General features: G+C 40.6%; 1 long non-coding RNA gene across 1 annotated transcript in view; it reads left to right on the forward strand.

The window, feature by feature from the left end:
• The first annotated feature begins 479 nt into the window (after nucleotides 1-479).
• Nucleotides 480-16716, forward strand: part of LOC111871682 — a 66265-nt gene continuing 50028 nt past the window's right edge. The window contains exon 1 of the long non-coding RNA XR_002844083.2: nucleotides 480-649. This is a non-coding gene — a long non-coding RNA (uncharacterized LOC111871682). The remainder of the gene's footprint in view (nucleotides 650-16716) is intronic.

The following is a 16716-nucleotide window of genomic DNA, read 5'->3' on the forward strand; positions in this document are numbered from 1 at the left end:
TAATGTTGACTTTTACCTAATTTGCTTGTACTCTGCCATGTCCTATAGTACTGCACCTGAGTTTTACTTCACATGGTCCTACGTGGGACGATTAGAACTTAATAGGACTGACACAAGTAGTAAAATCGACTAGATTTCATAAAATGTATTTATCTTCATACAGGGAAGTGGACAGACATGGGGAAACAGAGAGACGCACCGACAGATGGCTTAGCGCTCTTTTCTCGGATACTGTCAAACCGCTACTGAGATTAATAAAATACTGGGTTCCATATTTCGGCGTAGTAACTTTAGGCTTCGTATTTGGCCAGCCCTAAGAGAGAGCACGTAGAAAATATTGTTAATAGTCATAGAAGGGTTGAAAACAGTTCTACACTTCTCCATCTCTCTCGCGCGCGGTGCCGAGGAATGTCGGACCCTTGAGGCGGTGTTACAGCAGTATAACAGGTGTGTTCCTGCAGTCTTACTGCGCATGCGTACAAGAAATCCAAGACCCGGAGATTCCTTTGGCGCCAGTCCTGCATGGAGTGTTGTGGTGTGGTGTTTGTGCTGGAGTGGCTGTTGTATGTCCGTAATCAAGAAATCATGTTACTTGGAAACAGTTCCTGAAGGATATTATTTACGAGGATCAGAACCTTCGCTTGTTCAGGTAAGCCGAGAACTTTGTCTTTTCACTGTTTACTGACCAGCTGTGTAGTTCTTCCACCCGCAGCCTTTCGGATCTGTGACGCATTTCTGAGCCGGAGATAGTAAGATAAAATTCCCGTATAGTTTCTAATCTAAAGTTATGTTGTTTCATGAGGAATTTAGGCTTCCTGGATAAGTGACAAATTAGGCCTTCAGTGGAACTAATTCCTTATATATGACGAGATTTTATGCACTTACTTTTTCAGCACTTAAAACCTGAAATGTGACCTGGCATCACAGTTTTGTTCGTAACATATTGTATCTAGTTCATTGGTGACAAACACGCTTCAGTCTGCAACTGATCTTGTCTGAAGTAAGTTGTGTACTACAACTTTACATGAGAGTGTAATAGTCACAAAAATTGTTTAAAAGACCAACGACACTATTCCGATAGGACAAGATGTGAAACATGACTTGCTTGAACAAACTTATAAAAATATTCTTTTCACACAGTTATACAGAATTGACTTACATACAGATATTCTGAGGGCGTCGAGATAGCTTAGACAGCATAGCGACGGGCTATGCTTGCTGGACGACCCGGGATCCATTTTCGGCAGTGCAAGATGTTTCTCTTCTACACAGCGTCCAGACCAGCACTGCGGCCCACCAAACTTCCTACTCAATGGGTAACGGGGGCTGATGACCACTCATCTCCATCTAGTGCACAGTCCAAGTCTAACTAATTAACTTTTTTTTTTCCTGTGGCGCTACAGCTCCAATTTGGCCCTAGGCCTACCTCCATGAAACTCTCCGTTTCACTTCGGTTTACTAGAGCTTATACATACGGTAGGACTTCTTGGGCGAGTGATCAGCTCGTCGCAAGGCCTCTACCTGTAGACAAAAACAGAAAAACGCACACAAACATCTATGCCCTGAGTGGGATTCGAACCCACGATCTCTGTTTCCGAGCGAACGAAGACAGTGCATGCCTTAGACCGCTCGGCTACCGCGACCGGCAACTAATTAACTTTATCTTTTCTTATTTTTCAAATATTGTCATATTATAAAGGGGAATGGTAAGTTGCCGCCATGGCTCATTAAGCACATTTTGAGGATGTATGGGGAGTGAAGAAATAGCTCCACACAGTCTGAACTTCTGCACTGTGCGGAGAGAAGACCAGTTTTCCCCTTGCTCTCATTGGATAGGAGAATGGGTGAGCCCAAGGTTCAGTCTGGAAGTGGTGGCGTAGAGACCAGCCATGCCTCCCTCGGTAATCGATCTCCGGTCATCCATTGTGTAGCCAATTATTATGCTGACTGAGCTAGCTATTTCATATGTCATCACACTGCTGTTTACGTAATAATATGCTATATTTTCATGGAGGGACTGGCTGTGGTATCATTTTTCATATATATAAAACGCTTTAGCTGTCCTTTAATAATGAAGCTGAAATTGAAATCTCTAAATATTTCAATGCTAACAATCTCAAACAGAAAGAAACATCACAAGAAGTTATTTTTGCCCCTTTAATGATTCTTACAATATCCTTATATAGGTATGTTCTGTAAGCGCGAGATTTTACACTGTCATTACGCAATTTCGGGTTATAATAACGAAGTGTCTAGCGTCAACACGTTGCATGAACGGAAGTAACAGGGTACACCAGGAACGAGCGAGCAGGCTTTTCTTTTTTCAATGCATAGCACATCTTCTGTGAGTACTGATGATATTTTGACGTTGATATGTGAATTGTAGTATGCTATATAAGAAAGACTGTTTACGATTGACTATTTGTGTATTTTATTCTTGGGAGATGTTGTCAAACGTCGGCTTCGATGCATCGTTCGATAAAATGCGGGACTGGAAAGAAATACGGGAGAAAGCAAGGGAACTTAATTGTACAATAAATTATATAACGTATGATGATGAGACTTTGCGTTGATTCTCAGTGGGTGCTACACTAGTCCTAGTATTATACAATGCAAATGATATATTTTAGAATATATTTGGTTACTTAATTATCAGTGTATTTTCATTTATATAAACAATTATTTAATTTTTATTTAACCAGAATAATTGCGTTATAAAATATTATTTAACTGTGTAATAGTACAAGCTAATTAATAACAGAATGCCTTTCTGTTTACAGACTGAAAATATTTCTGCAATTATTTTCCATTCGTTATGCAACTAAGTTGTTTATTTATCGACGCTGTTCAGCTGCAGAGTTCATGTAAAGTAAAAAGTAAAGTAAAGTTATCCCTGCATCAGGCCGTGAAGGCCCATAGGGTTGTGAGACGGTGAGGGTCCCACATTATCTAGACAATCGGCTCAAAGATGGCGGTAAGGTTGTCAGCCTTACGCGCCGACCGCGCGTTACTCCCCAGGAAAATTATTTAATAAGTTCATGTAGGCGAAGAAATCATTTTTAGTATGTAGAAAAAGTGTGAAGGCATTCACATAGAGAGTCTGAGGAAAGTCACGAATACATTGTGTAGTATACCGGAATCGAAGCAGAGTCCTCACGAATACAAGTCCAGTGTATTTTAATCATTGTTCGTTAAATAGCCAGTTATCTCAAATTTAGTATTTTTTTTTTGCTTTCATTGGAAGTAAACGGTAACGATAATTCCTAACTTATTATTAGTGTTTCTTACACCTTTCGTATGCGAAAGTACAACTGCAGAACACGACACCGTACCGCGAAACTTTTAGTCACAGCTTGGCACGTTTATATTTTAAATCGGGCAGTGGATAAAATCCAAATAAGGTGCTATAATAATCCCAGCCATAAACCCGTGTCGTCACATATCTTAACAGTAATAATTTTGTTAGGAGATACCAATGCCAAAGTACAGAGGGAAGACATTTTGAAACTAACGATTGGAAATGAGGGTTTGCATGAAATTAGTAATGATAATGGAGTTAGGGCAGCAAACTTTTGCCACATCAAAAAATTTTACTGTCAAAAGTACAATGTTCCCACATCGTAACATCCATAAATTTGCTTGGACATCTCCCGATGGGAAGATGCACAATCAAATTGACCATATTTTGATAGAGAGGAGACGACATTCAAGTATACTTGATGTCCAGTTGTGATACTGACCACTACCTGGTGGTGGCAAAGTTAGGGAAGGACTGGCAGTGAGCAGACAAACGGCGCACACAGTTCATGTGGAGAGGTTCAGTCTCAAGAAATTAGAAGTGGTAGAGGGTAAAGAGCAGTGTCGTGTTGAAATCTCAGATAGGTTCGCGGCCTTGGAAACTTGGGACACTGAGGTGGATGTTACGAGTAATACAGCTTGGGAAACTATTAGAGAGAATATAAAAAAATGTCCGCCAAGGAGAGTCTAGGTTATTATGAACCGAAGAAGCATAAGCCATGGTTCGATTAAGGATGCTCAGAATTATTAGACCAAAGAAAACGAGCCAAATTGCAATGGTTACAGAATCGAAGAGAAATAAATGGGGATAATCTGAAGAACATAAGACGGGAAACCAAAATTGATGAGCTTGCAATGAACAGTAAGAACAAGAACATTAGAGACCTGTATAGAGGAATAAATGACTTTAAGAGTGGTTACCAGCCTAGCAGTAACTTAGTGAAGGATGAGAATGGTGATCTGCTTGCAGCTTTGCCACATTTTGAATAGGTGGAGGAACTACTTCTCTCAGTTATTGACTGTACATAGGGTCAGTGATGTTAGGCACACAGAAATCGATACAGCTGAGCCGTTAATAACTGATCCTAGCTCTTTTGAGGTTGAAAGTGCTATTGCAAAATTGAAACGGTATAAATCGCCAGGTAGTGATGAAATTCCGGCAGAAAAAATACAGAGAAGATCTGTATGACTTGATGGAATCTTGATGGGTTTCCATAAGATTTCAGTTCGGGTGTTCAGGTTTGTAGCATAAATTTATGCCTTCTTTTCTATTCTAGTTCCACGCATGTACGTGCTTTATCACAATTTATATTACATTTTCTTGTTATCCCCCGCCTAATTAGCCTGGTCTCATATGATTAAAGAGCTGTGTAAATCTGACAAGGGTTGTCCAGTGATTGAGATTAGCTCTTTCCAAGGGGCCCAACTGAGTAGGTGTCTTCCCCCACCTCACCTGAAGACGGAAAGAGATTAAGTTTCTGAAACGTCATGTTTCCCATTTTCTAGAATAGCGAACCATGGAAAAATCCCAAAACGCAGTAATTGTATGTGTTATACACCACAGTCAGAACCCTTTAGAATCTATTTGCTATGCAGTCTCCCTAGCTTCAATGCTCAGGGTTCCAGCCATCCCACAGACATAATAAACCAGTTTCTTTTGACTGAATCCGAAATGATAAAGGTATATTTTGTAGTTATTCACCATATTAAGCTCTCGCCCATATATGCCCACCTGGTTCCAAATGATCAGTCGATGACATTGTCACTGTCATTATTCTGAACAGTTAGACATAGTAGTCCAACCCCATTAAGACCCCTTTTTGGTTAACATGTGTTTATAGTCCGAAAGACCTATGAAAATGGACTGACCATTATTTTTTTTCCATGTGGACCAAAATTTGTAACGCCCACTGGGGTTATGATTGTCTTTCACACTTGTAGTACGTTCCAACTCTTTCTTTCTAGACTCCGAAACTCTGTCTGCAATGTTATTCATCTCTAATTCATTTTTAAAATCTCACTCCTGTCTTAACAGCGGAGAAAAACAACTATTGTCGATCTGAGAAAAGTGGCGACTGTACTTCTAGTGTCGTCCAGATTTCCCATCCATATGAAAGAATTTGTTTTGTCATTACCTTTTACAGTTTTATTTTAATATTTATAAGAGTTTCATTTTTATCGACTTATAATTGCATTCATTTAATATTTGTGCCGTATATTTAACATGCTTTGTTATTTCCAAAATATTATGTTATGATCTTGGATATCAGAATGATTGTACGGTGTGTTGAAGAAGCAGTACACTGACACCGTTTGACAGAGGAAGTGAGAGGAACACGAACTGTGTGGTTAGCCAGCCTCGGAATTCGAACCAGGAACCTACCGAAGCGAATCTGACTCGCTCTGCTCTGCGTTGCTGCCAGGTGAATAGCAGTACAAAACAAAAATGGACAAAGACCGGGCCCCTAATGTTGGCTGATTGTTTTATTCGTGCTTGCAGAACAGGGGTGACAAATATTTTGTAAATCTTGCGACGAGTTCAGACATTGTTAAATGGATATAATCTGTTCTCACGAATTGAACACAGCAAAGTAACATTCTTTATAATTAATATGGACGCGCTAAGAACTACACTCTCAAGGCGTTGAGGTTCGCACTAAACTTAACCTGTAGATAGTTATACACATGTAGATACACGTAAAATGAACGAAAAGAGTAAATACACATACTAGAGACTGCATAACGTGCGTTTTTGTCGAAATCTTTACATTTATTTATACAATAATTTGCAACTGACATATTCTATTAGCGAACGTCTCTTGTTTTGAACAAAAAAAAAAAAACAAACAAAAATAGGCTTATGAGATCACCATGCTGTCTATGTGTCTTTGATCCCCCCTATCAATTTCTGAGCGGCTGACCAATCTTTATGAATTTGGTATGTATATCACGGCACCTGAGCCCATCCCAACTTTGTGAATTCCTCTATATATATTAATATATATATATATATATATATCCTATCGTTGCTAGGCAACGGCTCGGCTAAAACGTTACAGTGGCAACGAATACACACGCAACAATTGTAAGAATTGTTCGACGTGTCGTTTTATCTGAGTATCGTATCAAAGAAAGTAGGCGATTAGTTCTTCCCCGAACTTCTTGTTATAAGTATGAAACAGCACAGACTTATGAACAGCTGTATTGTTACGATGAGTGAAGGGTATATTGTATTTTGGAGTACGTATTTCAGTATAAGTGGATCGCGATTTTGCATACCTCCTCGGCTCTGATATTCACCGGCGGAATATACAAAGCAACTTGTTAACATTGCACAGTCCGGAGTTGCCTGCTGCCCATAGCATTGAATTAAATTATCGCTTTACACATTCACTGCCGTTTTTAGTGAGATTCTGTTTGCAATCTCTCCCTAATTTAAAATAACATTAAAGTCGCAATCAACTGCTACATGTTTCAGCCATACTTGGCCATCCTCAGGCAACTGTTCACTTGTAGAAGCCGCTACATTGCGTTAGGTCTTACGTTAAAATATTACATTTTCGTTGTTAATACTAAAATACATTTGTTTGGGACATAACGCTTTATCTTTTCTTGAGCTACCTTCTGCTTGCGGCGTCCGTGTTTTCTGTTGTTTTATTTACCCCTATGAATATCAGAATATCAGCGCGCTGTTATCGTTATTTTTATGTGCCTCATTAGTGTGTATGTCACTTCTGTAAATGTCAATGTGTAGCGTGATACATCAATGCAGCAGCATGCGGAAATACAGTATTATGAATTAAAATATATCAAAATTTATTAATAGCAGAAGCTGTAGAGTCTCTGTTTTATGCCGTGTACCACTCTTTCTACGATACATTGTTATTCAGAAAATGGGGATAGGAGAGAGTCATACCCATATGTCACATTGTAAAGACTGTCATGAGTATCCGGACCCCACAAACGCATGGAATGTCTGTTAACAGCCGAATAATTATGGTTTGCTGAAGGAAGTATGTGCTATGGAGTTAATTGCATATTTCCTAGGTTGTATAAGAAGCCCGCGAAGCATGCCAATATTTACATCAGAAATGAAGTACAGATTCGAGTCAATGTGCAAAGGCAGACAAAAGAATAGGAAAGACTTCATAAATGTCTGACGCAGGCCATACCCAACTTGAACTAGTAAGGTAAAGCTATCCCTGTCACAGGTCGTGGAGGCCCATAGGGTTGTTAGACGTCGAGGCCCTCACAATTGCTAGACAAGCGGCTCACAGATGTCGCTAAGATTGTCAGCCTTACGCGCCGGCCGCTTTTACCCCCAGGAACATTCATGGTACACATTTCTACTACTTATTCAGGGTGGCCGCGACGGTCCGGGTTCGAGCAGGGATCAGCCCGTGTGGAATTTATGTTGGACAAAGTGGCACTGGAGCAGGTTTTCTCCGGGTACTTCGGTTTCCCCTGCCAATTCACATTCCACAGATTGCTCTACAATCATCATCATCTATCATCTATCATCTGGGACTCGTACAATAGGCCAAACAGTGGCCGCAGCGCCAAGTGGCCTCAGTCTCACCCCATGAGAAAAAAGAAAAAACGAAATATATATATATATATATATATATATATATATATTCAGTGTGTCATAAAACGTGTAAATCTATCAAAATATATATATCGATTTTTTGATGTTTNGTACCTCAGTGATCATTATGTTCATTTATTGGGGTCAGAACTTAACTGCTTTAGTCAGAAACCTGCACTGTGAAACTATTCGCAATACATATACATCGCTTCATAGAAACAAACATTGTTTTTCCTCTCATTGCATAAAATATTTAAATAAAATTTTCAGATCTTAACAAGATTTTTATACTGTGTTGTATACAGACCTGTTTTGTGTGTGAGAGAAAGTCGGACCGATATAAATAGAAAATCATTCGCCGAACAACCTCTAACATACGTTCCAAATGCCAATTTTAATCGAAATCCGTATTGTAATTCTGGGGATAAAACACGCAGATGGACAGGCATGAATGCATACCTCATTGTGCGAAGGATCCGTGGAACGATGGAACAGTAAACTGAACGAATGTTATACATAACTGTTTCTAACGGGAACAGGATATAAACTTAGGAATCCTGAAAATGGAGGCAGTAGGTAATCACCTCCCAGAGTAAACGGTATCACAACACAGTATAAAAAAGTAGGCCTAATTATATGACAGAAGCAATAGGAATCACATCAGTGTCTCCCAGTTCTGTTTGAAAGGTTTCGGAGGCAAAGAATAGGGGCTTGCAGCCCTGCATCCCATTAGGCATTTATTTTATGTGCTTTGTGCAAGGAACTCACCCAAAGGGAGCCGAGATGGCGTAGTCGGCATAGGGACTAGCTACGGATTGGAGTTCGAGTCCCGGTGGGGCCAAGTCTCTTCACATCTCCGTGTCTTCCAGACCGGTTCTGGGGTCCATCCAACCTCCTATCCGATGGGTACCGGGGGTAAAGCGGCCGGGGGGTGAAGCTGCCCACTCACCTCCAGCTAGTGCCGAGGTCAAGAAAATGTGGATATATACATCCACTCCTCCATACTTCTTTTTGGCGTAGTGCTTAATTAGTTACGCACAGGGACAGCTTTACATGTACTCACCCAAAAGTCTGAAATGCCCTGACGGACATGGCCTCCCGTGTTTTCGTTGTCCCTGCACATTTCCTTGCGAAGAAACTACAGTAGTGTCAGCTGTTATTTTAAGTTATTTGGAGCAGCACGCAGTAGCGTAGTTGGTTCAGGCACTATGCTACAAGCCGGATGGTCGCGGGTTCCAGTCCCAATGAGGTGGATTTTTAAGTTGACCTAATCATTCCGGCCGCACTTTGGCCCTGGGGTCGACTCAGCCTCTAACAAAAATGAGTACCAGGAATTTTACTGGCGCAAAAGGTTGACAATCTCTCCGCCATCTGAGAGCCGGATGTCTAGAAAATGTGGGAGCCTCGACGTCTCGCAACCTTATGGGCCTTCACGCCCGGTTACAGGGACAGCTTTACCTTTTCTATGTATTTCCCTATGCATTCAGCGCCGGCCTGTTATTATGACCGTTCTGGAAGAATTGCTAGCTGTTTGCGGGTCTAATTGGAAATCATTTAAACTATTTAGTGAGAGTTTTTGGCCATTTCAAGGGAAAGCTGACTGAGAGAGGAGTTTCACTCCCTACCTAGAAGTTTGCATTGCTAGACTGTGAACGTAGAATGTGCCATTGGCTAGCTTTCGAATTTTGATACTGGATGCTAATTGAGAGGGCTGTGAAATGATAATTTAGGTACAAATACGTTGTCAGCTTAACAGATAGCTGCCAGATATCCACGTAGATTCTAGCAAGGCACGTTCTCTCCTAGACTTGCAACCTCGCAGCTAGCGAGAGTTAGGCAAATATTACTAACAACTCTGTTCGCAATGAGCTCCAATAGCAACCACGATTATGGTCATCACCTACTGCGAGTCTTCCTACTTTACAGGGCAGAGGCGTGTTGTACAATTTTAAGCCAGATTTATAAACTGTCATTCATCAAGTGCTGTACGCATCTGAAACTACAGAAATGTATGTTCTTATTCCGCTCACGAGCTTCTACTTTCCCGCATCCAAAGTAAAAACCGAAAGATGAATACATATGAAGGATAATGTTATTTGTCTCTACGTGTGTAAAGCTTGGTCCGTCTTACTTTCTTGCAAACCCAGTCCGATTCTCATGCAGCTTACCCGATATTCTGGCAGGATTCTATGAATTTCTTCAGCAGTGGTACCCAAATTTATAATACGTCGTGGTTTTCTCCTTTAGAGTCCCTGATAACTTAAGATTCCCGTTTTTTTTAGTTCTTTGGGGTGTGGCGAGACAGAGTCCACTTGGTACGTCGACCACTAATTGGCCTATTGTACCAGCCCCGGATGATAGATGACGAATTTGGAACAGTCGGCGGAATGAGAATTGTCAAGGGAGACGGAAGTACTCGGAGAAAACCTGCCCCAGGGCCACTTTGTCCACCACAAATCTCACATGACTTGATCGGTGCTGGAACTCGGGCCACCGCAGTGGAAAACCGGCGACTAACCGCCTGAACTATGGCACCGCCTTCAAGTATCTCTGACCGTTACACTTAAAACAGTCTTTAAATTACCCAAGAGTCAATGAACATTGCGATTCATTTATTTTCTTAGAACGTCCGTCACCTTAGTCGGTTCTACTTCTGCTAGCTGCACAGCAAACGAAGAAACTACATACGGATTCGTGCCGGATATTTTTTTCCCGCCAAAGTTCGGAGGCTGTGAGGGCAAATGAGAAAGTGGCGAAGTGTTCAAAAAACTGCCTACAAGTAGTTCTAAGATATTAATCTGTAATCAGGTTTAGTTTTCAGTATGGAAGTTATCGGAATTGCGAAATAAATATATTGTTGTACAAACAGCGATTTTAACGGAAATGGAAGCATCGAGCGCCTAGTAGCCTACACGCCGTTTTCTGTTTTAATTCTGAACGACATTAAATATGAGGAGGTCTAGATTTTTGAGCAGGGGATTATTTAAATTTAAAGTAAACCGTACATAAATTGAAGAAAGCAGTCTTCTGGGATGTGGTGTTAACCGATGTTAACATCCCAGAAGACTGCTTTCTTCATATTCATCGCCGTGTAAACCCCAAATCATACGTACATAAATTGTTTTCATTTCCTTAATAGACTGGTGACCAGTGATCAGGCATAGTTTGGAAAAGGAGTTCTCGAATAAAGTCAGTAAATGGCACTACCACTGCTAGCTGAATCGTTAGAAATATCGTGCATTTCACTGCACTACCCTATCAGTTCATGAGGAGTCGGGATAGCGCAGTCGGTAGAGCGACTGGCTCTTCTCCACGTCATGCTGTGGGGTCCACCCAACCTCCTATCTAATGGGTACATGGGGCTCTTTCCCCGGAGGTAAAGCGGCCGGGGCGTGAAGCTGACCATTCACCAGTCAAAAGGAATGTTGATATATACATCCGCTCCCCCGCATGCATTCGTCGCGTAGGGCTTAATTAGTTAAGCACAGGAACAACTTTACCTTTACCTCATCCCATCAGTTACTTAGAGTGACTGAAGAAAACCACGAAGGACTTTGAAGAGTATTTCAACGTACAACAGAAATCAATGAAAATACTATGACCCAGCAGGAAAATGAAGTGATTATACAGCACGGTTCACTGTGACGTGTACAGGGCACTTGGTACTGTTTCGGTCGTGAAATGCTGGACATGAGACTTCTTGGAGAGCGAGGACTGAGGAAAAAGTAGAACTGAGTTGTAACATGGATATTAGGGAGATGCAGTATGGCAGAGCTTCTCAACCGCCGGGCCGCGGCCCAGTAGTGGGCACTGGCATCAATTATATTGGGCCGCGAGAAACTTCTGGAATCTGTCATTTTCATTTTCTAAGCATTTTTCATGAATAAATATTTTATAGTGGAAATATTCTGAGGAGAATAATATTTGTGTCGAGAAGCTCAGACACAGAACACCTAAATCTGTGTAGCAAATGTCAGTGACCAAGCCGCATATTTTTAAACATGGAAGTATTCATGAATGATCGGGAATTTTCAGACATCCAAATCTTTCAACATTCGGGAAAGGCAATACCAATGTTTATGACCAGTCATAAAAATTGCCTGCAAGCCGGTTACAACAATGGGCGGCATATCCTCTGTTCTCAGAACTGAGCGAAATAACATCTGTGTTGCAAATGTCAGTGACCAATCAGCAAGGAAGTATAAAGAAACTGTTTCCACTGAAATTGAAGATCAAAGCAGTCTGTATCCGGTTCTCAAGTCTGGTAATAGTGAATACTGTTTCTTCGCAAGTTCGCAGTGCAGTGTGTAAGTGCTTGTTTCGAAACGTGACTGATTTAAATTTTAATATGAATAAGAGACAGGGGACTTCGTTTAATTTTGGTGTTAAGAAATCTCGTATTGAAGGTGTTTGTGACGCAACAAGTAGCGATTCGTCCACCTCAAGCCTACGAGTACATAGCGATCTCCAGGATGTACAGAATGAAGGAAAAACCACCAGCACACAGAAGAAAAAGTTTGCATCCATTCGTAAGTACATGGACAGCTACTTAAAATTTGGTTTCATACAATGCCCTAACACTGACCAATTGCCACGACCTCAATGTGTCATTTGTGCTACTGCTCTGGGAAATGAAGCTATGAAGCCATCGCGACTTACCCGACATCTCAACACAAGGCATTCCGAGCTAGGCAACAAACCCATTGAATTCTTTATGCGTAAAAGAGATGCACTTAAATTAGAAAAGAAAATTATTTACCAAGCTTCAACCACTGACACTTCACTTCTGACGGCATCCTATTTAATATCACTACAGATAGCTAAATGTAAAAAACCATATTCCATTGGGGAAGAACTCATTAAGCCTTCTTTGATTGCTGCTTGTAATGAAGTATTAGGCCAGTCTGCGGCAAGTAAAATGAAAGACATCCCATTGTCGAATGATACAGTTGGTAGACGGATATCTGATATGGCAGAAGATACAGAAACCGAAGTCATTGAAAAATTAAAAAATCTAAATTGTTTACATTACAACTGGACGAATCTACAGATATTCAGAACAGCAGCATTTTACTTACGTATGTACGATATATTGACCATGATGAGAGTGACATGAAGGAAGACATTTTAAGTGTTTCTGAATTACATACGCACACTACCAGCAGTGAAATTTTCAAAGTTTTAAATGGTTTCATTTAAGAGAGGTCTCGAATGGAAAAATTGCGTTTGTGTTTGTACTGACGGCGCTGCCTGTCTTACAGGTAGAAATTCAGGTTTGGTCACTAAAATTAAGGATATGTCGGACAATAACTTAGTGTCAGCGCATTGCTACATTCATAGGCAAAACCTGGCCTCCAAAAAATGGCACCTGAGCTTAATGAAGTCCTATCTCAATCTGTTAAGATTATTAATCGTATAAAAACAGTGCTTTAAATACAAGACTGCTAAACGCACTGTGCGATGAAATGGGCTCTGATCATCAAAATCTTCTTTTCCATTCGGAAGTTCGTTGGTTGTCCCGCGGTAAAGTTCTCAAGAGGTTATATGAACTCCGAAAGGGAGTCGAGCTCTTTCTAATTGATAAGAAAAGTAACCTGTCCCATTATTTCCAGGATAAGAAATGGGTAGCTAGGCTGGCGTATCTCAACGACATATTTTCTTACATGAACGAGTTGAATTTAAAACTTCAAGGTACAGATACAACAATATTTAATGCGTGGAACAAGATGGAATCATTCAAAAAGAAACCCAAACTCTGGCTTAATATGATTGCAGAAGGAAACAGTAAAATGTTTCAGTCGTACTCAGGTTATATTATGGAAGCAGATATTTCTATTCACAGAGTTCAGTTTCAGATATTATTGCATCCCACCTGAAAATGTTGTCGTTTGAAAAATATTATCCCGAACATGAGGTTCCCCGGAGTCAAAATATGTGGATTGTGAACCCTTTTGTTCAACACAAAGAGACAGCCCTTTCCCATGAAGAAACCCTTCAACTTTTTTAATTATCGTCGGACAAAGGACTGGAAAGTACTTTTAATACTACGAGTAATTCGAAATTCTGGATAAGAATGAAAAATGAATATCCAAATTTACATGAAATAGCAGTGAGGTTTCTTCTTTGTTTTTCCATCACATATCTTTGTGAAACTGCATTTTCTGCCATGACTCTGCTTAAAACGAATCAGAGGAACTGCCTGCAACTTTCTGACTGTCTCCGTTTGGCTCTCACTTCAATTCATCCCAGAATTAATAAGCTAACGGGCGGAAAACAGAAACAGAAGTCTCACTAGCCTAACTAAAACCTTCCAAACTCAGTTCTGATAAAAGAAACTAAGTTTAACTTTCCAATAACTTATAATTGCTGTGTTAAAGTGCTGCGTCTTTAAAATCAAAATATTATTTAGTGTTGGAAGTAGTGTTTAGAATTGAGAGATTCATACATTTTTATTTATCAAATTACATACTTTACATATATAATTATTTGGCGTGTGTATGTGATAATAAGTGTTTCGCCGGCAAGTTGACATCCTCCTGCTTCTTCCCCTACTCACCCGACTTCTGTGTTGAGTTACAATGCATAAATATTTTTCTCACTGCCGTTTTTTCAAACCAACATCATTAAAATCAATTTAATAATACAATAATCAATTTTACGCTGAATAACATAAGTTTTTGGTGATCAGCATGGGATATTTGAATGAAAATTAGCACAAATTAATTTAATGATGTTGGTCTGAGGAAACTACAAAATGCTACAAGATTTCATTAGTCCAGTGATTGATAACTAATTTAAATGTAATTTTATGTTTGTCAACATGCCACACCGTATACATAAGGGTACTAATACTCTTTATGATTATGCTATAATTAATTACTAGTATTACGTTAGTAATGCATGAACTTTAATAAAACTGGAAAGGTATTTACGAGTAAATTTGTTGGGACTGGGCTCTCGTCCTATAAAAAAAGAACTTACTGGGCCGCGGTCCCATAAACGTTGAGAACCACTGACGTATGGATAGGGAGGTGAATGGAACTGGCTCGTGCAGGCGCTGATATTAACGTCGCTCGGGTCTCAAACAATAACGAGAGTACTGATAGTGTACATTCTTCGCCTATTATTATAAGGATTATTAAATGAGGGCGAATGAAGTGGGCGAGGCATGTAGCACGCGTGGGCTTTCTAAGAAATACTGGCAACATTTTGGTTTGGAAGGCTTCAAGGAAAGAGGCTATTTGGGATACCTGAATGTACTTATGATTATTATATTGAAATGGGTCATGTAGAAATCTGATGTGGAATTGTGGACTGAATTTGCTGGCCTAGGAAAATGGTCTAATGGGTGGCTTATGTGAATACTATAATGAACCGTTTGTATAAAAGTTGGGAGCAGGTAGGTCTGTTAATTGTTCAACCAAGAATTCCTTCGCAGCAGGGGGTTTCGTCGTTATGCGGTCAGTTGTCACGCAGGAGCCTTGAATGTCCGCTACAATCAGGCCAACGTAATGCTCTGGTGAAACTCGCTGACGCAGCCCGCCGTAGATCCGCCGTGTCAGAAATCACTTACTCTGCTCTAGCCATAATCTTTGCCAAGTCTGGGATGTCGCCTGGAGATGTGGCAGTGGAAGTCTAATACGTACCTTTGATATATGTGTACAATACAGCATTGTAAATGCACCAGTTTCGTAGCTTCTTGCTTAGAACCTCGCTTAGTCCGTGTTCATACATATATATTGTCACGTGTCACATTGATTAAGACGTGGGTTTGGATTGGTAATTGGATTTATTGACCAGTTACAGGTCGTAACTACAAATAATTATTACACTGTTGCTGCTTTACACAATTTACAATCACTCCACACATACGAGTATCTTCTCAGTCTATCTGCACTAGTCCTTACGAATTTATAACGCAGGAACTAAGTCTCACTAATTCACACACTCCCGGTACCACTGAGCTACAGAGCACATAAAGTCTTCAAATCACACGTTTAGTCTTCTTGTACCCTTCATCACCACGAACTTCCCGTGGCTATCTCCTACCGAGAACTGATTCGTACTTTTTTTTTTTCCTTGGCACTACAGCCCCAGTGGACCTAGGCCTACCTCCATGAACTTCTCCGTTCACTTCGTTTTTCTTGATCTTACACATTCGGTAGGACTCCTTGGCGGATGATCAGTTCGTCGCAAGGCCTCTTCCTGTACACAAACACGGAAAAACGCACACACACAAAGTAAACATCCATGCCCTGAGTGGGATTGGAACCCACGACCCCGGTTTCCAAGCGAACGAAGACAGTACATGCCTTAGACCGCTCGGCTACCGTGACCGGCGAACGAATTCTGTCACTTACATAGCCGAGGAACAGACACCCATAACAGGAAACATGTCACGTGACCACCACCCACCGCTGCGTGACGTCACCGCAGACACGGAAGACACAGGCTCCTCTATTGTTGGGTGTTGGACCACGACTACAGAGCCGTTGCCTGGCAACGTGTTGATCAAATCCGTTCCAATGTATTTACATGTTTCGGCCACATGGGGCCATCATCAGGTGTGTATGACGATTCGTGTAAATTGCTACATTCTATTTAATATTTCGTGGGAGGCAGGACGTGTAAGGCTACACTTTTTTTAAATCAAATTTGAATCTTGTTAAAATAATTTAAAAATGATATGGTGCGTGTTTCTTGTATTTCTTTCTTCTTCTGTTTAGTCTTGTGGCCGCGATGTGTACATGTACTTGTATGTTTTCTGGATGTTTTTGGCTTCGTCAGCTGTGATAGCTAGCAAGTGCTTAAAGCATGTGAAAACAAAGACT

The sequence above is a fragment of the Cryptotermes secundus genome, unplaced genomic scaffold, assembly GCF_002891405.2.
Source record: "Cryptotermes secundus unplaced genomic scaffold, Csec_1.0 scaffold376, whole genome shotgun sequence".
Lineage (NCBI taxonomy): Eukaryota > Metazoa > Arthropoda > Insecta > Blattodea > Kalotermitidae > Cryptotermes > Cryptotermes secundus.